A 24,143-nucleotide genomic window follows, 5' to 3' on the forward strand; every position below is an offset into this window, starting at 1 on the left:
CATTAGGGTTCCCTGTTTGTGTTTCACAGGCCTATGGCTTTTAAAAAATTTTTTTGTTCTAGTAACATATTTACAATCTAAAATTTCCCCTCTTAATCACATTCACATATACAATTCAGTGCTGTTAATTATGTTCACAATGTTGTGCTACCATGGCCACTCTCCATTACCAAAACTTTTTCATCATCCTAAACAGCAACTCTGTACAATTATATTAGGTATATAAAATACATGTCATCACTTCCAAAATATATCTTCTTTCCACTTCTTTCCATTGCTGCAGTCAGCATCCTAACTGGACTACTACCATCTCTTGCTGGGCTACAATAGTCTCCTCCTACAGGTCTCCTACATTTTATTTATACTCACCTCCAGTGAGTTCCCCACACAGCAGCTAGTGTGGTCCAACATGTACATTGGATAATCTACCCCTCTGTGAAGTCCTTTATGGGCTTCCCTTTGCCGTTGAGGTAAAATCTGTGTTCTTTACCCTCGTTTAAAAGATCTAGTTCTGTCCGACCTTTGTTTTGTGCCCCTTGCTCATTATATGCTGTCGATCCCCATCGTTTTTCTTACTTCTTAAACATGTTAAGTTCATTCCCACTTCAGGATGTTTGTGTAATCTATTCCTTCTTTCTAGAATGTTCTTTACATGGTTGGCTCCTTTTTATCTTCAAATATGAGCTTCAATATTACTTTTATACAGAGGTGTTCTATGAAAATCCTATCTAAAATAGCTTCTTCCCATTATTTTTCTCTTTCACCACTATCTGTTTCCTTTCTAGTATTTATCATAGTCAACAACTTTGGACTCGTTTGTGCTGTCTGTCTTCCTTAGCGGATGGTGAGCTCCATGAGGCCAGTGATGACGTCTTTCTTGCTTACCATTCTATCCCTGGCTCTTAGCACAGTGTCTTGCACATAGCAGGCACTCAATAGATATTTGTGAACAAATGAATACATGAACCACTTAGTTCAAATCTCCCATATTAGACATGGGAAATTGAGGAAATTTGCCTACTACAACATGGGGACTTAGTGACTGACCCAGCCCTTTCTATTCCTGGCATTGGATTCAGCGGGACAATGATGCAAAGGTAACGGAAACAGTTTCCTGGGCCTTACATTCACGTTTTGGGTGGGACTAGCTCCATTTTAAGCTAAAAGTTTGATTTAGGAGGTAAAATGTTGTGACTCCGCAGTTGGAATTTAATCAAGGTCTTTTAGCATATTTTTGAATGTTGGGACTCCAACTAATCTATCGTCACACATTCCTGAAGGCTTAACCCATAAGAATAATATGGATCACAAAGGAAGTTTACTACTAATGGTCACAATTTTTAAAAGGATCATTCTGTGTGGTCGATCTGTGCAATAATAATTCTTGAAAAATGACTGAGTGAGTGGTGCTTTTTCGTTTCTATTTTCCCACCTGGATCTTCCTTCTTTAGGATCTTAGAAATACCTGCAAGGGTCCCATCTGGCAGGAGCATGGAATGTTCTCAAGGAACATCCCATAACAGCACCAAACTCTTATGGCTAGCCAGGAATAGACACTGGGACATAGGAGGGTGCCAAGGCAATGTTTGCTGTGATCCAAACTTACATCTAAATCACCATCCTGCACAGCACCTTTCACATGGATTTGCTCAATGTGTAGATACTGTTGGCCCCCCTCCATCATTCCATTCATGGGACAGCGTGCCCATCAGCCAGCTGCCGTGAGGGTTGCCTGCAAACAGCTCAGAGCTGTACCTGCCTTGCAAGCATTGCCCTTGGTCTAGGAGATCTGCCTCATCTAGAAATGCTTGGAGGTTCTGCTTCTAGAGAACCTGACCTAGAACACTTAGTCTTTGGGAACAGTTGTAAATGAGGGGATTGAGGAATTCTCTTGGTGGCTTAGAATGCTAGTATGTTTGTTACCACACTCCAGAATGTCTATGACAGTCCCCAGGAATGGGATATACCCAAAAAGGTCTTGTTTTGAATTTCAGCCTGGCCTATCCCATTGTTAAGGGGATCGATTTACACCTCAGTCTCCAGGGCTAAAGTGGAAACAGAATGGTCTTCTGAGTCCTCGGCCATCCCCCCTATGCCCACCTGCCATTAATCTCAGGTTAAGCACCCTTGGCTTTCATCTGTCCCCAAAGAAGTCTATCATGTGAGAAAATAAAATGTTTAGTGCTTATTTGCACACTGTTTCTTCAATTCCTCTTGTCTCCCTGCCCTGTTCTGTGGAACTAGGCCCATTTCTTCCCAGTTTTTGTTACACTGGTCTGGGCAACTGTAGGCCTAGAAATGCTGGTTAACTCAAAGGGACCTGAAGAGGCAGGTCTGCTCCTTGACCCGGAGAATTCCTAGGAAATAGATGATTAAACTTTGTCACAGGTTGAGTTGCCCAGGAAGCAGACCCTGAGGGGAAATTAATATGCACAAAGTTTATTCGGGAGTGCTTTGGGGATCCTCAGCCATGGAAGGGAAGAGGAGGAAGCAGGGGTGGGCAGAGGGAGAAGGTGAGCTGAGTTGCAGTCTTGGTGGAAGCCTCAGCCAACCCTCTGGGGAGCTGTGAAGCTGGGATTATCCTTCGGTCATCCTTGGTTGGGCAATGGAGCAAGGCTGTCACACCACCACATCGATGGCTCACTGGATGCAGGCTGCCCCTGGAAAGGGTGTGATGAGCATGGAGGCTCTCTCAGGGAACACAATCTACGAAGGGAGCTGAGAGCTGAGAGCTGCCTGCCTACAGCATCCGCAGCAGCTGGGGAATACGTCCTTCCTTCAGCAAAAGGAAATCCTGGTGGTACAAATACACATACCACCACTTCTGGGTTTAATAAATCCTGGGGTAGGCAGATACTTGGTCTGCTGTTCTAAATTTACTTAAAGTGGCCTGTCCCTCTCAGGACACATTTGACTCAAAAGCTTGCTTCCAAAAAATATAACTGGGAAACTTCCCACAGAAATGGGCTCTGTCTAACCTCTAGGATATGGTAGTTGGGTGGTGCTAGGTTTGGGCACAGGCTTCTCCTTGTGGTGTCATCTAACTGCTGATCCAAGAAGAAAATAGAGATGTTGAAGTGCTGAGAGCTCTATTGGAGGGTGATGTTTTTGTAATATAAGATTATGAATTCTGTTCCTAGTATCATATGATTTAAATTTAGCTGGGAGCTGGGATGGCTCTGTGCCTTTGACCACATATCTATTAAAAGAAAGCCCTGGGCTATAAGAGAAAGGCTTACCACAGCTTCTTTCAGTATTTTGGAAACCTTGCAAGAAGGAAGAATATTTGAGAAGTGAGGAACTTAATAGAAATTCAAGTAGATGTGGGACAGCTAGACTCAGGAGAGTGTCAATAAAGTTAAAAACACCAACTCATTATTTTGCTCAAATGTAAGACATCCAAACACTTTGTATTTTTATTTCCATTTTTTAAAAAACCTCCGTTTTTCTTCATAGGCCTTATTTCTTCTGATAAAAATATGCCTAGAGGTAGTACCTCTTTCTGTAGAATGGAAATGATAGATGAGCCAGCTATGATATTTTAAAATTATGGGTTGAAAAGCATTTTACAAATTACTGCCCACACAGAGCACTTGGATAAACGGTACATGTTTTGAGTAGCCCATCAAATTGCTTCAGGATTTAATCTAATCTCAAGACCTTTAATCCTCTAACTAAATGTCTGTTAGACCAGCATAGATTTGAAAATGGGCTAGGATGTTACCAAAAACCTGAAAGGGGATGTCTGTTCAGTGTAATTGGGTGACACATTTGGCATTAGGAGTTTCACAGTCTTGTCAGTGATCTGTTTGGAAGAAATGAAACCTCTTTGCTTTAGTTTAGACAGTACCTCTAATCGTAAGCGACCCAGATAGAACTCAAAGCTTGCCATGGTTTATGGCCCTGTTGCTGAAACATGGTAACAAGCCTCAACCATGTGAATGTAATTCCAAAAGGCACCTGGAAAATTCCACGTAGTTGCAGGGTATCCAGTAGAAAGTATTCCCTGCTCCTGGGTTTAGGAGGTTAATTTCTTTCTTAGTTGCTTTTTATTGGCTGGAAAATACAATGGAGAAAAGATGGTTTTATCCTTTCACATATCCATACTGGAGAACCAAATAAAATACTGAAGACCTAATAAGATTTAGCTTTGCAGCAATATAAATAATTTAATCAGATTAATGGCATTGTTCTACCTGAGGGGTTCCGTAATTAGTGGATTATTGAAGCCATGTGAAAGTTATCTGCCATTAGCACCTGGAGGAATTCCTGTTGTCTTAGACTGTGGAATTCAGCGATATGAATATTCCTGTCATGCAAACTGTAAAGATAATAAGCCCCTGGCATTTTGTAAGCTATATAAATCCACAGATTTCACATTAAATATTTAAGGCACAGGAGGTGTTATTTGTTAGACTATAGATAAAGGGAGTTCGACAGCATCAGCCCTTATTTTCCCTTACAGAAGATCTCTTTCTTTGTTGAAGGTATTTTCAGGCCCTTTTTATTGTGGGTCCGTACCCCCACCCCCACCTCCTTTTTAGTTTGTGTATTTTTTGGTTTCTCTAGAGAGGTGTACTTTGGAATTTGTATGAGAAACATTCAAAATATTTTTACAGAAGGTTTGACCTTATAAAAAAGAAATTCATGCCAGGGGTGCAAATGGATATAAGCCAAATAACATCTCAATGTATAGTGAAGGCTAGAAATCTGAAAAGACCAACCGAAGCTCCAGTCCTTAAATATTTGAAAATCAACAGTTTTCAGCCCCACGTGTTTCATTCCTTTCACTTACCTCTTATTTAACTGTGGAATAAAAGACCAGCCTTTAAATGTGAACCTATTATTTAGTTTTTTTTTTTTATATCTTTGAAAGAGATTTCATATGAATACAATGTATAAAACAGAAATTAAAAATACTGTGTGAGACCATGTGTCTAAATTGTTGGTGTGGAAAATATTGTCACTATAGTTGATATATAGAGATGATACAGCTGCTTTGGTTGCAGCAGGGTTTGCTGCTGGGATGTGAAGTATTTCCTCACTGAGTAAAGTGACTACCTACTTAAATGGGTTTCATTCATTCATTTATTCATTCACATGTTGGGTTGTGTCAGGAGAGGGATGGCATGTTCAAATGGGTAAACTGAAGAGACATGTATGAAGGGCTGATTGGAGACATATGGACTAGGTTAAGGAGCCAGTAAGCAACAGTGAAGCACCCCAGGTGTGCCGGTTTGAATGTATTATGTCCCCCAAAACGCCGTTATCTTTGATGTAATTTTGTGTGGGCAGACGTTTCAGTGTTAATTAGATTGTAATTCTTTGAGTGTTTCCATGGAGATATGCCCCACCCAGCTGTGGGTGATGCCTCTGATTGGATAGTGTGCTGATTTGAATGTATTATGTCCCCCAGAAAAAGCCATGTTCTTTGATGCAATCTTGTGGGGCAGACATATTGGTGGGGACTAAGTTAAAAAATTTGGATTAGGTTGTTTCCATGGAGATGCGACCCACCCAGCTGTAGGTGATAACTCTGATTAGATAATTTCCATGGAGGTGTGGCCCCGCCCATTCAGCATGGGTCTGATTTAGTTCACTGGAGCACTATATAAGCTCAGACAGAAGGAGCAAGCTTGCCTCAGCCAAGAGAGACACTTTGAAGAATGCACAAGAGCTGAGAGAGGAACTGCAGTTTACAGAGACATTTTGGAGACAGCCTTTGAAAGCAGACTTTTGCTCTGGAGAAGCTAAGAGAGGAGAAACGCCCCAAGAGCAACTGAGAGTGACATTTTGGAAAGAAGCTGAAGCCTAGAGAGGAACGACCTGGGAGAAAGCCATCTTGAAACCAGAGCTTGAAGCAGATGCCAGCCATGTGCCTTCCCAGCTAACAGGTTTTCCGGATACCATTAGCCATCCTCCAGTGAAGGTACCCAACTGTTGATGTGTTACCCTGGACACTTTATGGCCTTAAGACTGTAACTGTGTAACTAAATAAACCCCCCTTATAAAAGCCAATCCATTTCTGGTGTTTTGCATTCAGGCAGCATTAGCAAACTAGAACACCAGGTCTAGCAAAGTGGAGAGCCCTTACTACCCCAGGACTGAAGGGGAAACCGGAGAAGGTAGTTACTAGTCTCCCACAGCTGTAGAAAAACACAGCTCAATATAAATCAACATGAACTGTTACCATCAGCAATTGGAATAAAAGCATCTGCCAACTCAGTGCCTGGTAGGGAAGTAGAGCTGGTGGAATAACTACCTCCAAACCTGTTTGTCCAGCTCTCCATCTGTTCCCTCCCCTTGAACGAACTCCATTGGAAGCTGGAGGACAAGAGAGCCTGCTGTTGCCATCTCTGGAAGTCAGGGTCCCAGGCCACAGAGCAAGGTGGGGACAGGTGGAGAATGTATCAGAGTGGCAAAAAGAAAATATTCAGCATGATAATAATATCTAAAAATATTGGTGGGGTTCTTCTTATACGAGGTTTTATAGAAACAATGAAAGCATTCATGAAGAGAATGATGGAATTTAAATAATGTCCTGTGCTATATAAATTGACAGCATTGTTAACTTAAGTGGGACTGTATACATAAAATAGATTTGCACATATCACAGAACACCACTCCTGTTTCCCTAGAGAATTTACAAACTCAATAGCCAAATAATGGTAAAGTAATTCAGATTCTTCTTTCTTTAGGCTGGTTCTGTGTTATCTTTCTACGTGTTGTTACATGTTCCATGACAGTCTGTATTGGAGTGAACATGACCTTGAATCAGGGTCTTTATATTAGTTGCAAAAATCTCACTGTCTCTATTTCTGAAATTGCCCAAAATTCATAGATTAAATACAGAGTTTTCATAAATAGTCTATAGCCCTGGCTATCTTTGTTCCCAATGTGTTACTGCAGAGATCCATACCATGCTAAAATTCAGTGAAATTTGCTCTTCAACATACTCCTTGAAGTTTTTAATTAGTTGATTAGAGGTACCCTTTTTATGTTCTCTATTCTCTGCAATGGTAATAGAAGTGTCTTTATAGACCTCCTGGCTTCTCTTAGGCAAAGTACTCCCTTAAAAATTTTCCCTTCTTTGCTGAAGCAATGGACTCTACACTTCCTTCTACACATCTCCTCATATTTTTCTCTGTGCTCCTTGTGTGCTTTTTCATAATCTTGTCCCAGGTATGTTACCTTGTCATCTTTTAGTTTGCCCTTTGTCTATTGCATGCCCTCTTTCATATAGATTATGCATCTTGACATATTTTTCCTTTTTTTTTTTTTTTTTGAAGAGAAGGAAGAAGGTACAATGATTGCAGAGTAATAAAAGATCACAATTAATTTACACCATCATCCTCGTATTTCGTTTTATGGGAGAAGTATGAATATATAAAGCTCAAGGTTAGCATTTGGGCTGTAGTTTCTTATCTACCTTCGATATCATTTGTAATTTGTTTACAGAGTGAGCCAGAACAGGCAACATGGAGAAATAAAACACCCATAGAAGGTTATATAGTTCATGGGAACAGAAGGGGACCTTTTGAAACTCCTAAACATACTGAGATGTTTTAACTGAAGCACTTTAAGATTGCCAGATTATGTTAAAGCTTCAGTGGAGATAACCAATGACCTTGATGTACTTAAGATGAATAGTGGTTTGTGTGGGCAAGAGGACAGTGCAATTAAAAACATTTATGTAATTGCCCTTCACAGAGCCCTGGACATTAGCACAAGGTTATAAATTACCAAAACTTTCAAAAATAAGCAGAGAGAACAGAATATTCTCTGTGAGGAGTTTATCTACATGATTGTTGCATTTTCGGCGTGTATGAAGTTACTATGAGGACTTCCCAGGCAACTGAGAAGTTACTAGTGGGCTGACAAAGCAATTGAGTTATAATATGGATCTAATTCCTCCCTTAGCAGCAATTTTAAGTCATTTGTCAGGAATTTTCTCCTCCTTTTTAGAGAGCTCTTCAACTAAATAACCAGCTAATGCTGACTTCAATCACCCTGGCATCAGTGGTGGTCTAAATAAATCATTTTAAAACAAATATGTTTTAAAACCTTTTGCCCTATTCAAAATGAAAGTCTTCACTAAGTAAGTCCTTATCAAATTATAGTGGTGCCTTTTGCCCTATCACTGTCTCCATTAGAAATCCCTATTTTTAGAGATTTGTAACTCCAATTTCCTTGAGGGAGGAAACTTGGAATTCAAGCTTAGTGAGAGAGAGTGATAGTTATTCATCGTTATCACTTGCTTCTGTTTTTTTTTTTTTTTTTTTAATAACTTATTTTCAAACTGAATTATGGGAAAGCAAACAAAAGCCTGAAGTTTAGGGTAGAAGTTTTTCACTAGATTTAATTATATAGCTGAAGGATCAGAATTATATGCTACTGAGAAAATGTACCCTGTTTGTGCTGGATATGGGAGCATTTTCTGACCTCTTCTTGTAATCAACCAAATCTCTCTCTTTCACAAAACCCAAAGTCTTTATAATTATGCTTGACTTAAATCCTTCTCCAATTTTCCTGTTATCTATGATTCTAGATTCTTTTGTTACTCTTTATTATCATGTGGTTAAAAATAATTTTTCCATTGAAAACATCTCAGATAATTTGTGGCAAATAGTAATTTTGAGTTAAACATTGAATCGTCTTCACATGAAATAATCTGGGAATTGTACTTAAATGTTTACTTCCTATCCCTTAAGCAGCCCTGGGTGTGAGGCAGGGCTCAGGATGGATGCGGACAGCCTATCTAATGGAGCCACAGTGGGTTTTTACCCAAGGGTGCTTGTCATCCAAGATGGTGGAGGTGGGAAATGTCAGAGGTTATATTCTAGGAAAGGTGCTGATGTGAAAGCCAAGACAGTGGAACAAGGAGAGTTACGGGTCAAGGGGGTTGGTGGAGAAATAGGAGCTGAGGATCAGATGCAAATGGGAGAAGTTGAGGGTAGAAGCAGCGTGATAAAGAAGAACAATGAGGGACTGGGCTAATGTTGGTTGTCAGGATGAATTTTGGAGATGTGGAGCCCAAACTTCTAGCTTTTTTATATGCTTCAGCTTGTATTTGCATGTGGGTGAATTAGATTCATGTAGACACACTAGTGTGGAAGGGGTACTCATAAATTTATGAAATACGTAAAATTTCTGAGTTTACTGTTACCACTCTTTTTTAGATGATGAGTTTATATGTTATATTGTGAGTTTTCAGGTTGTGTGTGTGTGTCTTTGTGAGCTTTACAGATTTTTCTTTAAAAAAAGGAACCTGTGATATATTGTAAGTTCCTGGCTGAAATCTTACAGAAAGTGTCATAGACTTGTTGAAGGATCAGTGACATCAAGAAAGTGATTTGGGAAGGAACCACTAGTTCAAGAGTTAGGGCAAAGATGAGTTATGAATCAGAAGGGGCACTTTAGTTTTGAGGAAGGTTATTTAGAACAATGGCCCCACTATTGAGGAGGTAAATTAGGGCCCTTTTCCTTTTGCTGGTGTTTGAGATGATTGCGTCTCAAGAACCTAGGATTGCCTTATATTTCCCCTCCCTCAACTTTCTTTGTTTGTTGTAACATTGAATTGTATCTCTTTTGGTAACATGCTGAACTTTTTTTTTCCAGTATCTAAATGTAAAGATGAATTTATACTGCCTTTTTTGACATTTTCCTATTTGTAATACTCATATCCAAACTCTGGTCAGTTTTTTTAGTTGGTTACTTCAAAGTAAATAGACATCAAAATACCTTTAGAAAAAAAAGTGCAGAATTAGGTACTGTATTAGCTAGGGTTCTCTAGGGAAACAGAATCAACAAGAGATATCTACGAATATAAGATTTATAAAAGCATCTTACGCAACTGTGGGTGTGCATGAGTCCAGATTCCATAGGGCAGGCAGCAGACTGGCAACTCCAATGAAGATGTTCGATGAACTCCTCAGGCAACGAACTGGCAACTTTGATGAACTCCTCAGGAAATGCTTCTCTGGCTAGCAGGAGTGATGGTCCTCTATCTGTCTTGCTTAAAAGTCTTCAACTGATAGGATTAAATCCAGCTGATTGCATTCTCTCATTGTGGAAGACACGTCCTTCATGGACATAATTAGCCACAGATGCAGTCAATTGACTGATGATTTAATAAACCAGCCTTCTGGTTTATTAACCAGCCACAAATGTCCTTGCAGTAAGGATTAGGCCAGTGCTTGCTTGACCAGACACCTGGGTACCATCACCTGGCCAAGTTGACACACGAACCTAACCATCACAGGTACCAAGTGACCAAAGGATGGAAAATACAGAAAGTGAATAAAGGACATAGAGGATATGGTGAAAGTCTAATGTACTTGTAATTGGAGTCTTGGAAGGAATCAGAAAATTGTAAAAAGCATTATTTGAAGAGATAATGGTTGAAAGTTTTCCAAAAGCATTGAAAGACATCAAGCTGCAGATCCAAGAACTGCTATTCTAGCAGGATACATAAAAAGAAATTCATCTGTAGGCACAAAAAGAAAATCTTCAAAGCAAACAGTAAACAAAATGATTGTAGTCAAGGGAGTAAAGATTATACTGACAGCTGATTTCTCAACAAAATCAGATAGGGAATTAGGAAACAAAGACAAGAGTGGATTTAAAGTCCAGGTACTGGAATCAGTGGGGACAGATAGGAAAAGAATTGTGGGGCTACGATAGAAACCTTAAGTGAAATAACTCAGTGGTGCAAGCTGGGAAGTTGTACATATGCCTGTAACTGGATTTGTGAACTCTTTCTAACATTTTTAGCAGTGGATATATATCACAGATTTCAGGAAATTATGTTTTAGCCTGGTTTCCAATACTTTTTGTTACTCACGGAAAAGAGAAGAAGTTACATAGCATTTGTTCCTGACCCTCTCATAGGTTTTATTGGCTTACGTGGGTCTCTTAATGGTACTGTTCTGGTTTGCTAATGCTGCTGTTTTGCAAAATACCAGAAATGGATTGGCTTTTATAAAGGGGGTTTATTTGGTTACTAATTTACAGTCTGAAGGCCATGAAAACATCCACATTAAGGCATCAACACAAGTATATCTTCACCAAAGGAAGGCCAATGGCATCTGGAAAACCTCTGTTAGATGGGAAGGCATGTGGCTGGCGTCTGCTGGTCCCAGGTTGTGTTCCAGCTCCTCTCTCAGCTCCTGAGCATTCTTCAAAATGTTGCTCTTGGAGCGCTTTGTCCTCTCTTAGCTTCTCTGGAGCAAACTCTGGCCTAGCATCTCCAAAGTGTCAGCAAAAGTCTTCTTTCAATGGCCATCTCTCTGAGCTACTCTGAGCTCCTTCTGTTTGTGAGCTCTTTTATAGGACTCCAGTGATTAAATCAAGACCCACTTTAATGGGTGAGGTCCATGTCTCCACGGAGATAATTTAATCAAATGTTTCACCCACAGTTGATTGAGTCACATCTCCATGGAAACACTCAATCAAAAGATTCCAACCTAATCAACATTAATATGTCTGCTCCCACAAGATTGCATTGAAGAATATGGCTTTTTCTGGGGGACATAATATATACAAACTGGCACAGTTATTGATGGAGAAAGTAGCAAAAAAATAAAGCACTATCTGATATAAAGCTGGTTAAATGCAGTCACTCTCATGCTATTCAGAACTCCAAGACAGTAAAATACAACTATTAAAAAGTACTTTATATTTAAGAAAGCAGAAAGGAACTCATCCCCAAAGACCTGAGTCAAAAATATATAGTGTGAACAAATATTTTAAAAATACTTTGATTTGTTCATCACCAAGAAACATACACTTCAAGGATTGGTCCTATGTTAGTATTTGCCTATATAAATGGAAGTGTTCCCCTCCCTCTTACTAAAATCAATTACTTACAACAATAATTAAAGAAAGACTTTCTCAGCTTTCAAATGCTAAAAACAATCTCTCAATATTTTCAAGATATCGTTGTAAGAACCAATATGTTATATTTCTAAAATGTATCTCAAATCATTTCATCCCTATTTTAAATCCTTTAACAATTTCTAAATACATCTATGCTCATTCTATCCCCTATACAGTCGACATGATTTGACCCTGTCTACTTGACATCAGGAGGAAGAAAGCAAGCCAATGAAAAGGTTATGGCAGATGAAAGGCCATAATTAATGAAAATGTTTATGTTGGCACTTTGGACTGCATGACTGCCACAAGTTGTATAGTATGCATTTCCCAAATAGATCCAGTTCAGACAAGGACAAATGAGTAATGCCTGAACCAGTTGCAGAAAAAAAGATCAGGAATTAGAGGGACTAAATGGCACTGACCAAGTGTGGAAATGTTTGTGGTAATGGACAGATTCAGGATCCAATGCCTTTCTTTGGGTTTGCTTCCCAAGACCTAAATGATGTGAGAGGAAGCCCTTTCTACTTTAGTGAAGAGTGCTACAGTTTGCTTGAAAATATTTGGCAGAAAAAAGACGGATACATATTTGTGTTCTTAATTATATTATGGAGTTGGTTAATTGATTAAGAAAAAAATGAGGTCTTACTGAAACAGATGACCATTTAATATAGCATCACTGTGACCAATGTGTTCTCTCTGTAAATCCTTAATGAAAAAAGGATCAATGTTAGAAATGGTTCTATGTTGATCATTAAACTAAGTGATAATCTTGATAACCCCTTGGAACATCAATTCTTTGAGATATAGGGTAGTAGGAAGTAGAGAGAAAAAGATATTCAAGTACTCTTTGAAGGCCTTGGCTTTTTACCATCTGCTTGTTGATTCATTGGTCTCATTTCTTCCTCGTGTGTTTATTTGCATAGCAGTACCAGCTGCCCCCTCAAATTTGAATTGCCTGACTTAATCAGACAGGCCCTGATTGAGAACTGAGTTATAAACCGTCAGATGAATACCAAATTGTTTTTCATAAGACACAGAGTTCTGGGTGCTTTGTGCCTGTGTTATAATTGTGTGTTGGCAGCTACAATAACCAGCAGTGTTCTTTCATCTTGAAGAGAAAGGCAAAAGGCATTCAAAAGAAGCCTTTGAATTTTGTACTCAGAAATTCCACTCATCTGCCTAATGTTCTTTTTTTTAATTAGAAGGATACACGTATGACTTAATTAATCAAGGCTGTCTTGGGGAATTATGCCTTTATTAATGGTTTCTGCAGGCAAGCACCTTATTAAGGGATTTGTGCTAAGCACCTGACATAAAGCAGACTCATTTTGCTTGCTTTGCTTAATGTATTGAGAAATGGCATGTTGATCAGATTTCAAAACATTCAAACTATGAACTAATGTCCTATTTAGAAGGTTTCAAAATTCAGTGCTTTGGCAGTATAGCCTTAAAATGCTTTCCTTACAGGGCACTCCATGACAAGAAAGGGAAAATAGCTTGATGAGGGGTAAGGGGTGCTTAAAAAGTGAAAAGGAAAGAGTAGAGAGGAAAAGTCCTTGAGGGCAGAGCAGGGCATGATTTTTGAAAATTGAATTTGTATTCTTTCCATAGTTTTTGGTGACCACATCTGAGCTGATCTTGCAAAGATGCCCCTTTGGACATATGAGCGGCTGAAATGACTGGATTGTGCTGCTATACCATAAAGCCTTTGTCAGAGGATTTAGTGTGCAAATCCAGATTCAAATGGTTGATTTAATTGTATTCTGAGCTCCGTAGGTTACTGATCATCTTGGTCATTTTTATTCATGTCAGTGATTAAAAATACATTATCTGGCATGGTCAACACCATTATTAAAAAGACATCATGTTGGATCACACCCCCTTTATCTAGTGTATGGATGAGTGGAGGAATGGGGATAAAAACTAAAGGACAAATGGGGTGGGATGGGGGGATGATTTGGGTGTTCTTTTTTCACTTTTATTTTTTATTCTTGTTCTGGTTCTTTCTGATGTAAGGAAAATGTTCAGAGATAGATTGTGGTGATGAACGCATAACTATGTTATCATACTGTGGACAGTGGATTGTATATCATGGATGATTGTATGGTGTGTGAATGTATTTCAATAAAACTGAATTTAATAAAAAAAAAAAAGACATCATGTGTTGAGCCAGTAATTCCTCCATATAGGCCCCCAAAATTTAATGCATCAACATTCTCATGGCTTCTGTAATGCAAAAATAACTTGAAAAAACACATTAGGGACACACAGGGTGCATTTCAGTGAAAAGGAACCTGGTTGGACCAAATGGAAAACAGACTCATTTGCACCAAACCGTGGCTAGATGACTTCATGGAAGGGTAGCTCCCCATGAGCTGCAAAACACCAAAATCCTGCCAGTCATCATTGTCCTAGGGAAGCAGAGAATGCAGAGGACCTGAGTTCAGCATACCATGGTAGTTAAGAGAAAGGCTTCTTGAGGCAGATGACTGCCGGGATTGGAATTCTGACTCTTCCTGCTTAGTAACTTAGCAACTATGCACAGCTCCTATAGCCTCTCAGCCTCATGTTTAAGGAGAGAATAATATTATTATCTGCTATTTACTCTTGTTGTGATGATTAAATGAGATAATACAAGTGCACTGGTTTGAAACTGCTATGTACCCCAGGAAAGACTGTGTTCTTTAATGCAGTCTTGTGGGGGCAGACATTATGGGTGGGATCTTTTGATTAGGTTGTTTCCATGGAGATGTGACCCTACCCATTTAGGGTGGGTCTTAATTAGATCACTGGAGTCCTTTAAGAGAGCTCACAGAGAGAAGGAGCTCAGAGAAGGTGAGAGAGACATTTTGGAGAAAGCTAAGATATATAATCCAGAGTTTGCCCTTGGGAGAAGCTAACAGCTCACACAGACCCAGATGCTTGGAGATCCAGACAGAAAGACATTTGGAGATGCTAAGCTAAAAGATGAAGCCCAGAGTTTGCCCCAGAGAAGCAAAGAGAGGACCCCCAAACAATTAGAGAGAAACAAGCTGGGAGACCAAGCAAGGATGCACAGATCCTGAGAGAGAGAACCTAAGGGAGACAGAAGCCCAGAGACATTTTGGAGAAAGTCATTTTAAAACCAGAACCAGAGCAAAGGACCAGCTGACAGAGGTGTTCTGAATGCCATTGGGCTTTCTTTGGTGAAGGTATCCTCTTGTTGATATCTTAGTTTGGACACTTTATGGCCTCAGACTGTAAATTTGTAGCCTAAAAAATCCCCTTCATAAAAACCAATCCATTTCTGGTGTTTTGCATAACAGCAGCTTTAGCAAACTGGAAGAAAAAGTAAGCAGTCAATATATGTTAACTTTGTTATTACTAATCAACCATCAACCATGTGCTTAGAGAAGTATTTCTTGGTGTGCTTTTATTTGATGAAAATTTAATTATACCATTGACTATGTTTTTCTCCAGGTGTTGGCTGGTAAAACCTTCAGTTTAGACTTTGTAGCTCATCTCTGACAATTATATAGAACTTCTATGCAAACATTTTCTGTATCAATTACAAAGTTGGCTTCATCTTCAGTTTCTTATCTTATTTACTTTTTCATTCTAATTCTCTTTCTTCTTAATTACAACAAATCAAGCTAAATATATGGTTTCCTTTCTCTGGAATTTCACCTTCTCTCCTGTTGCTGGTTAAGTTTTATTTATTCTTCAGATAAAGTCCCAAGGAACCCTTTTCTTTCCCATTAGACTGGGTCATCTTCCTTGTTTTACATTATCATAGTACTCTACTCTTCCTTCTTATCTCTTGTCACCATTTAAAGAGTATATACATGTCACAAGGTGGTAAAAAACTTGTTACTTTAAAAGGTAGCAGTAGAATTCACCACAGGGAGGGAACTATCCTTGTTGGGAAGATACTTCAGTATGCATTTAGAGTTGAAGTTGGTTTGTGCTCTGTGTTCAGAGGAGAGGAAAACCTGTCCTATGAGATAAAGGGAGAAGTATTTGGTACTCTTGTTAAGTTATTAAAAATTTCAATTTGATAATCCCTAACTTCTCCATAAGGGGATTGAAGTGGGAGGAAAATAAGGGACAATGGAGAAGGTAGTGATACTGAGACTGGTTGTGAACTATGCAAGGGGCCACTTCTTGGAATCCAATCAAAACCCTCAGTACCAATCACCAATCTTACAAATGCTTGGGTTAGGAGATCTTGTTGTGGAAACTGAATAATGGGAACCCTTTTAAATGTAGGGATCAAAGTTGTGTATGACCAAGGCATATATCAGGAAGCCAGTACCCAAGAAGTAGGGATATTGTAAGGTCTTTTCCCTTCCCACATGGAACTGGCAGTAGTCTTGGGGAAGACTTCAGTTATGGTCATAGGGAGGGGGTGGGTAGGGGCAGTTTGAGGCAATTCACCAGGATCTCAAAGGGATGGAAAGCTCCAGCTGCTACATGAATTGTATCTGTTCATGTGGCTGTTGTTTAATATCTTTCTTTTACCCAGGAGGGCAGGGAACATGCCCATTTTGCTCATTTTGATTTCCTGGCAATTAGCTCAGTTCCAGGCACATAGTGAGTTTCAATAAATATTTGTTGAATGAATGCTGTTTTTGGGGGCAGGGGGGGAAAACAGCTTAGAAGGAAAGTGGGAAGGAAGGAATGGAGAGAGAAAGGGTGCAACTACATTATCCAAAGGCATACAACAGATAAGTGTGGAGCCAGGATTTAAACCCAGGTAGACCATCCCTCCAACCTGTTCTCCTATTCATTTTATATTATCCATAAACATGAAAATAAAAAATACAGTAGGCATTATTTTTCCTGTGTTTATAGAAAAGGCTTTAGAGATTCAAAGAATTTCAGAAATAGAGCTATTCAAGGATATACATCTAGAAGGTCAGGGAAATAGAATATGAATCTTAATTTGTCTAACTCCAAATTATCTTCTTTTCCATTACATTGTTTTGTTAGGAATATTTCAGTTGTAAGTGACAGAAACCTAAGTTAAATGACCTTAACCACAATAGAAAATTAATTGGGAGATAGTCTCAGATGTGGTTAGAGCCAGGCATTCTAAGATTCCATCCGGTCTCTATCTCAGATAGGCTTTCTCCATTTGACTGACAGCTTAAGACTCAAATACTACTATCTTAGCAGCCTCAAGGGAAAGAAACCATTTTCCTTGATAACTCTGACTCAGTGGCCTCCTAGAGTTGTCCGATTGGGTCAGCTTGAGTGAGATCCCATCCTGCCTAGAGGAAAGAGGTGCCTGATTGGCTAGCTTAAGTCACGTGCCTGAAGCTTTGGAATACGAGGCAAAAGAAAAAGTGACAGATGTTCAATTCCACTTGTTTCTGATGCTATGTAAAAAAATGCTTATAACTGAATCCCAACTACTTCACTTGCTATGTGTGTCTCTTGAACAAATTACTTACCTCTGTGAACCTTGGTTATTTTTTTCAATAAATGGGGATGGCAATAATCTTTCATAGGGTTTGGTGATGAATGAAGGAGAAAATGCCTGCAAATTTCTTAGCACAGTTTCTAGTTTATATAATTGCCATTTTGTTTTTATTACTATTAGAATGATGAGAGGAGAAATTAGGGATATTCTCAAAATTAAGGTGGTTTTGAGTGCTTGTGCATATCATGGGATCAAAATTTTGAGATGATAGTAAATTAAGAAAATATTCATTGTGGAATCTGTTTAATAAAACTTTTTTATTAGCTTCACTTACACCTAATTTGGATAGTTGTTTCTTTCCGTCATAAATATAGTGTTGGCTTATAACCTTATACTTCTTTGAGACCTTGCTTAATCAACTGTTTGATCCATTATTTTTTGAGTCTCTGACATGATTTTGGTTCTTTCCCCTCAGTCTATAATAATTTACCTTAAACTATTCATTTTTTTTTAAATGACAGCTACAACCCTTGCTTTTACCCTACCTTTCAAGGCGGGACTCCTTATTACCGAAAGGCTTCTTGAAAGAGTAAACTACCTTTACTGTCATCACTACCTCACTTCTTAGTTATTCCTCAAACAACTCAGTAGAGCTTCTGCAGATGTCACCCCTTGAAATTGCTGTCAGGAGGGTCATTGATACATGGTCTGGTTGTCATGGGACAATTTTTAGAGACTTGTTTTACTTGATTTCCAAATCTGTATCTCTGAGCAGACAGCCCTCTTCCCTTAAGTCCAGGTTGGTGTATCTGAGTGCCTAATGCACCCATCAAGAGAGAGACATTGCAGAGATGGACTAGAGTGTGGAATTTGGGTGCTGTCATCTTACTTAAGGTAAATTCAAGGACAGTAGGCAACACTCTTCCTTCTTGCTGAAAATCTTCTCTAGGCTGCCTCAATGCCTTGAATTCCCACCATTAGTCATTATTTTGGACACTGCAAGGAAAGATGCCCTCTGAAGGAAATAATTTTATGGCATTATTAGCTACTTTTAGCTATCAAAAGAACTAAGTTATAGCCCTGAGAAAATGGGACATAGAAAAGATACATTTCAAATGTTTGAGGATAAAGGAGTATGGGAATGATTGAAGCATGTTTCAGGTAGCGGGATGTCAATATAAATTAAGGATACTTGGAAGCCCAATGAGAGAAGTAAATTATTTCATGGATTTCATCCTGCCATCTAACATTAACAAGAAAAATAGTAACGACCACATTATCACCACTGCTTATGGAGAACGTTCTATGTATCAGGTACCTTATCAAATGTATTATATGCACAATCTAATTTAATCCTCAGAACAACTCTGCAAAGTAAATAAAAATACCCCCCTTACAGAAGACACTGAAGGTTTAAGAAATTGAGCAATTGGCCAAAGTTTATGGAACAGGTCAGTGGCAAGGCTTAGGCTAGATTCATTTACGCATTCATTCATTCATTTATTCAACAAATACTTGTTGATTAACTATCATATGACTGGCATGGTTCTAGTTTTGGGAAACAACAGTGATTAAAATGTATTGCTCTCCTGGGCCTTATGGTCTATCAGATGAGAATAAAAAAAGAGTTTTCACAGCACTTGGAAAAGACTGATTGTTCATAATGCCAGAACCAGTTTTAAACCAGTTCAATTGATCAACAGCCTGTCTCAGTAAACATACTTTTGCAAGGCAACCTGTTGCAACTTCTCGCTTCCAAAAATCAGCCAGTTAAAAATGGACTCACTCGACTGAACACACCCTAAGTGACAACTAAACACCAGTCTCACCAGAGTAACCATGCGTTTACAGATGATGTCAACTTCTTTAATCATCTGAAAATCTGCCAGTCCCTGAACTCTACACATCCCCTGAATCCTATCTAAAATCAGCAGTCTGATTTGCTCAGTGAGATTGTGTTTGGCCAGCATTGCTCTCTTGCTTTCAGGAAAAGAATAATCACTTTGCTAGACAAGAAGGCAGATAAATAGAAGATGAACTTAAACCCTGGTTTAGAGCTGCATTAAGAGCTATAATAAAAGATTTTTTCCTAAATGTCAGGAAGGCAGACAAGTAAATATTTACTGCAGAATTCAGGAATGTTTTTAGATCCTTACTCTCTTGGAATAACAGATTTGTACCAACTAACTTATTTATTGTTAGCCTCCCAATAGGGGGGAAATGGTTTAAAAGCAGCAAGAAGGAAGAGGCCAATAGAGGATTTAAATAACCAAATTGTGCATAATTAAAAAATTAACCTTGAAAGGATAAGAAAAATAGAAAATGTATCACATAAGGCTATTTAGAAGCATTTCTCTTTAGTGATGGTTGGACAAAATTTTAAATTATTAATAAAATAAAGACATTTTAAAATAATCTGATTTAAAAATAGACTTCAGAAAATTTCAGATGAGATTCTGGAGTTGATTCTACAGCTGAAGCAAAAGGAGCCTTGTCCTCTCTTTATTGTAAATGAACTTAGACTGAAATAGGGGACTTTTCAGAAAAAAAAAATTGGAATGGGAAATTGCCAATTTAGAAGAACTCCAACATGTGGTGAACATTTTTAAAGAATACCAGTGAAGCAAACAAGCTAGAAATAAAAACAAACTTCTGGTTCTCCAGATAAAGCAACTAACCCCTGAAATAAAACTAAGAACAAAAAGTTTCTATTTGTGCCAGTTTGGGTATATTATGTACCCCACAAAAGTCATGATCTTTTAACCCAATCTTGTTGGGTGGAACTTTTGATTGAGTATTTCCAGGGAGATGTGACCCACCCAACTCTGGGTGATACCTTTCATTAAATTATTTCCATGGAGGTGTGGAACCCACTCACTCAGGGTGGGTCTTGATTGGTTCACTGGAGTCTTTTAAGAGAGTTGAGAGTTGACACACACCTAGATGCTTGGGGATTGATGTTCAGAGATGCTTGGAGATGCAGACAGAAGGACAGTTGGAGATTCTAAGCTAAGAGATGAAGCCCAGAGTTTGCCCCGGAGAAGCTAAGAGAGGACCCCTAAGATGCTTAGAGAGAAATGCCCTTAGAGAACAAGCAAAGGTGCACAGAAGCTGAGAGAGAAAATCAGAGAGATACAATTTGGAGAAAACCATTCTGAAATGCAACCCAGGAGCAAAGGACCAGCAGATGCTGGCCATGTGCCTTCCCAGCTGATGGATGTATTCTGGATGCCATCGGCCTTCCTTCATTGAAGGTATCCTCTCTTTGATGCTGTATTTTGGACACTTTTATGACCTTAGAACTTTAAATTTGTAACTGAATAAATCCCCTTTATAAAAGCAAATCCATTTCTGGTATTTTGCATAATGGCAGCATCAGCAAACCGTTATAGAACACTATTCTCCAGGAATCGAGCCCATGATTAAGGATATCTGTAGATATTCCAAGCAAAAGGGTGTTTGGAAGAGCCAGTGCTCTTTAGTTTAGTTTAGTTAAGAAACAAATATTCTGTCCAAAATATGTCCAATGATGGCCACTTCAAGGAAAACAATTGTGCCCAATAGTTCCCTGTATTTCTCTAAATGCAAAAGTGTATGATGTAGAAGTGTAAAGGAACTAGAGCTTTCTTCTTGATTTGGGTGCCATTCTAGTTACCACTAATTCCACTTCCACAGAATATCAGTTCCCTAAGAGTACTAAAACAACTTTAGTGGGAATCTATAACAATCCTAAGGTCTTCTCTATGTCCTAACTTGTAATTGTTTCCTTGGGACCATTATCAGAAAAGCACTCCTTTTTTGTGATCCAGCCTCTGCAGATACAATAGAGATTTACTTTGCACATGGAACTGCCAGATACAGTGTGCTGCGGAAGGATTTTTTTTAGAAGTCCCAGAAAATTCCCCCTCACACAATCAAATTATACCCGATCTGGATATTAATGGATTTATATTATGTATAATTCAAGAAATAGCTGGAGATTTAGCTATGGCTCTAGGATCACTATGAGCAAAAGACTCTATGGACATTGGGGAAATAACTGGAGCAGACCCCCTGAGAGTCTGGATTGATTCTTCTAAACCCTTACTTAAAATTCTTCAGTATCTCTTTAAAGTTGAAGCCAAGGAAGGATTTAGGCCAATTGTGAGCAGCTTAATAGAAAAAGGACTAATTATTACTTGTTTCAGTTCTTATCACCCTCAACCCTGTGGAAAAGTGGAAAGGACAAATGGAATATTAAAACTGAAATGATCTAAACTATCAAATACCCTTGAATTTCTGTGGCCTAAAGTAATATCCTTAGCTTTCAGCCCTGTGCTTTTCCCTCTCAGGAGCTCATAAACTGTCTTTAATTGAACTGGTCACTGACAGGTTCATGTGACTAGGAATATCTCCATACATACTTGATAACAATCTTTTACAAGCTGATCTAGCTAAGTATTTTAAGAAGACTGACCCTATATACTCAGCCTGTCATCAACAGGTACAGGCTGCCTTTCCTTAACAGCTACCTAATCAGCCCCTCTATGATTTTAAACTGGATGATCTAGAATACTGGAAATACATCAGAGAAATGCCACTCCATACTTTGTTGGAAGGCTCCTTATCAAGTACTCATTACTGCCAATACAGAAATTAAATTACTAGGAAGGAATCCTTGGATATGTTTCCCAACTAAAACAATATCACCAGTGCAACAAGAATTGGAAAGTTATACCTGTTAAAGATCTAAAATGAGTTCACCAGAGAACTTTTGGAGGCAGAGTCCCAGAAATTGGCTGTTAACCCAAGAGCAGCTGAGCATTCTCTTTAACATACTCTTGCATACTATCCTCTTTGTTGTTGTTTTCCCTTTCTCTGGCTTAGGATGCATTTCCAACTAACCTCTCATGTTCTCCCTACTAATAATTCTGACTTGTCTAAGTCTACCTTTTCTAGGGACAATCATCACTCTATCTCTATCATAAATTCTCTAAAGCTCTTGCTAGTGTTGACAATTTGAAAAACTGTTGAATATATCACTCTTTGTCAACTCCTAGGAAAAAATCCAAATAATAGTGATCTCTGCAATAATACTAGTAAAGTCAATATTTGTCAAGATAAATCTAGTCAACAAATAGCCTTAAGAGATTTGAGACTAATAACTACTAAAGAATGTGCAGGAAAATTTGGTAAAACTATACTTCTAAAAAGACTGTGACTCAACTTAGTCAAATGAATTGTTGCAAACCCAAAGCATACTTTTCCTTTGATGGTTGTCCATGGTGTTCCATTTTTAGTAATTCTCCAGATCACATCCCTAAAAAAACTCAAATATTGAAAACTACAAGTTTTTCTTATAAAAGAACATCAGTTATTCTGTAAAGTGACTAAAAACTCAAAATATTCAGGCATAGAAATAATTGAAGTTGATATGTAAGCATTAAAGTAACCTTACTAATAATGATAAGTTTGTAGAAAAAGTATGAAATAAGAAAAATTCTTACATGTGAAGAAGGTAAGGGGTATACACATACACACACATATATATTTGAAGAAATATATATTTGGTGAGGGGGTGTAGCAGTAACTCTCATGACCTAAAACTACACTAAAGTTGATCACATCTCCTGGGAAGTTCCTGGATTCATATTCTTATGTGGGAATCAGGCTTTGGATGTCAATCCAAGATCATGTTTTATTGTACTGTTGTACTGTTAATTACATGATTCCAATGTTATGAATCTCCAGTATTCTCAGTAGGAGCTGCCTCCCTACAAACTGAAAACATAACACTTTTCCTAGAAGTATGAACAGTAACTGGTTGAACAGATTCCTAAGGTATCAATTCCATCAAGAGGAGTTGGAGAATTTGAGGTGGTCAAAATTTGTCCCTCACTTTGACTGATATGATAGAAATATAGCCCAAACCCTGGAGTCACACAGTTTAAATTCCTTAGACCTAGTAGACATTGATAATAGAGAAGCAGGTATTCTTTTTTGGTAAACCAAAAGAGAGGAGGGGGTAATTCTGTGCTATTGCATAAGTTTCATGCTGTACCATGGATTAGCACTAAAGGAGTCTGTGCTATTGCAAAAATTTGATGTTGTACCTGGATTAGTACTGAGGGTAAAATGGAACAATTTGTATTGAAGTTAAAAGTAAAGGCAAGAAGAGACCACTTCTGGAATGACAGAGTAAACATCTCTGAAAATCCACTCCTTCATAAAAGCAAAGAGAACAATGGCAAAAATGGTCAAAATCAACTTTTTAAGGCCCTTCTCTTTCTGCCATCTTGGAGCCTGTGGAGGCCTGCTGGGAAGAGGACTTCTAAAACAGCAAATATGTCTGGAAGGTTGTGGTCCAAAGCCATTTTTGCTGGCTATAAGCGGGGCCTTCAGAACCAGAGGGAGCACACAGGTGTTCTTAAAATTGAAGGCGTTTATGCCCAAAATGAAACTGAATTCTATTCAGGCAAGAGATGTGCTTATGTGTACAAAGCAAAAAACAACACAGTGACTCTTGGTGGCAAACCTAACAAAACCAGAGTAATCTGGGGAAAGGTAACTTGTGCTCATGGAAGTAGTGGCATGGTTCATGCCAAATTCTGAAGCAACCTTCCTGCTAAGGCCATTGGACACCAAATCCATGTGATGCTATACCCCTCAAGGATTTAAACTTTGTTGAAAAATAAGTAAATAAAATTGTGAAAAAAAAATCAACTTTTTCAGAACTCTTGAATTTAGCTAAAGGCTTGAAACAAACCAAGGAGTGCTTATTCAGGATAAAAAACTGAATATCAGTTAAGAACAGTGAGTTTCTTGATGTTTTAACTTGCCCTATTTCCACTTCCCTATCCATAAGATACTTTGGGGTCTTGAA

At 38.5% G+C, this 24,143-nt stretch overlaps 1 pseudogene; it reads left to right on the forward strand.

Moving 5' to 3' along the window:
- The first annotated feature begins 23,605 nt into the window (after window positions 1–23,605).
- Window positions 23,606–23,938, forward strand: LOC119505732 (annotated as a pseudogene).
- The last annotated feature ends 205 nt before the right edge of the window (window positions 23,939–24,143 follow it).

Source organism: Choloepus didactylus, chromosome 10, assembly GCF_015220235.1.
Source record: "Choloepus didactylus isolate mChoDid1 chromosome 10, mChoDid1.pri, whole genome shotgun sequence".
Classification (NCBI taxonomy): Eukaryota; Metazoa; Chordata; class Mammalia; order Pilosa; family Megalonychidae; genus Choloepus; species Choloepus didactylus.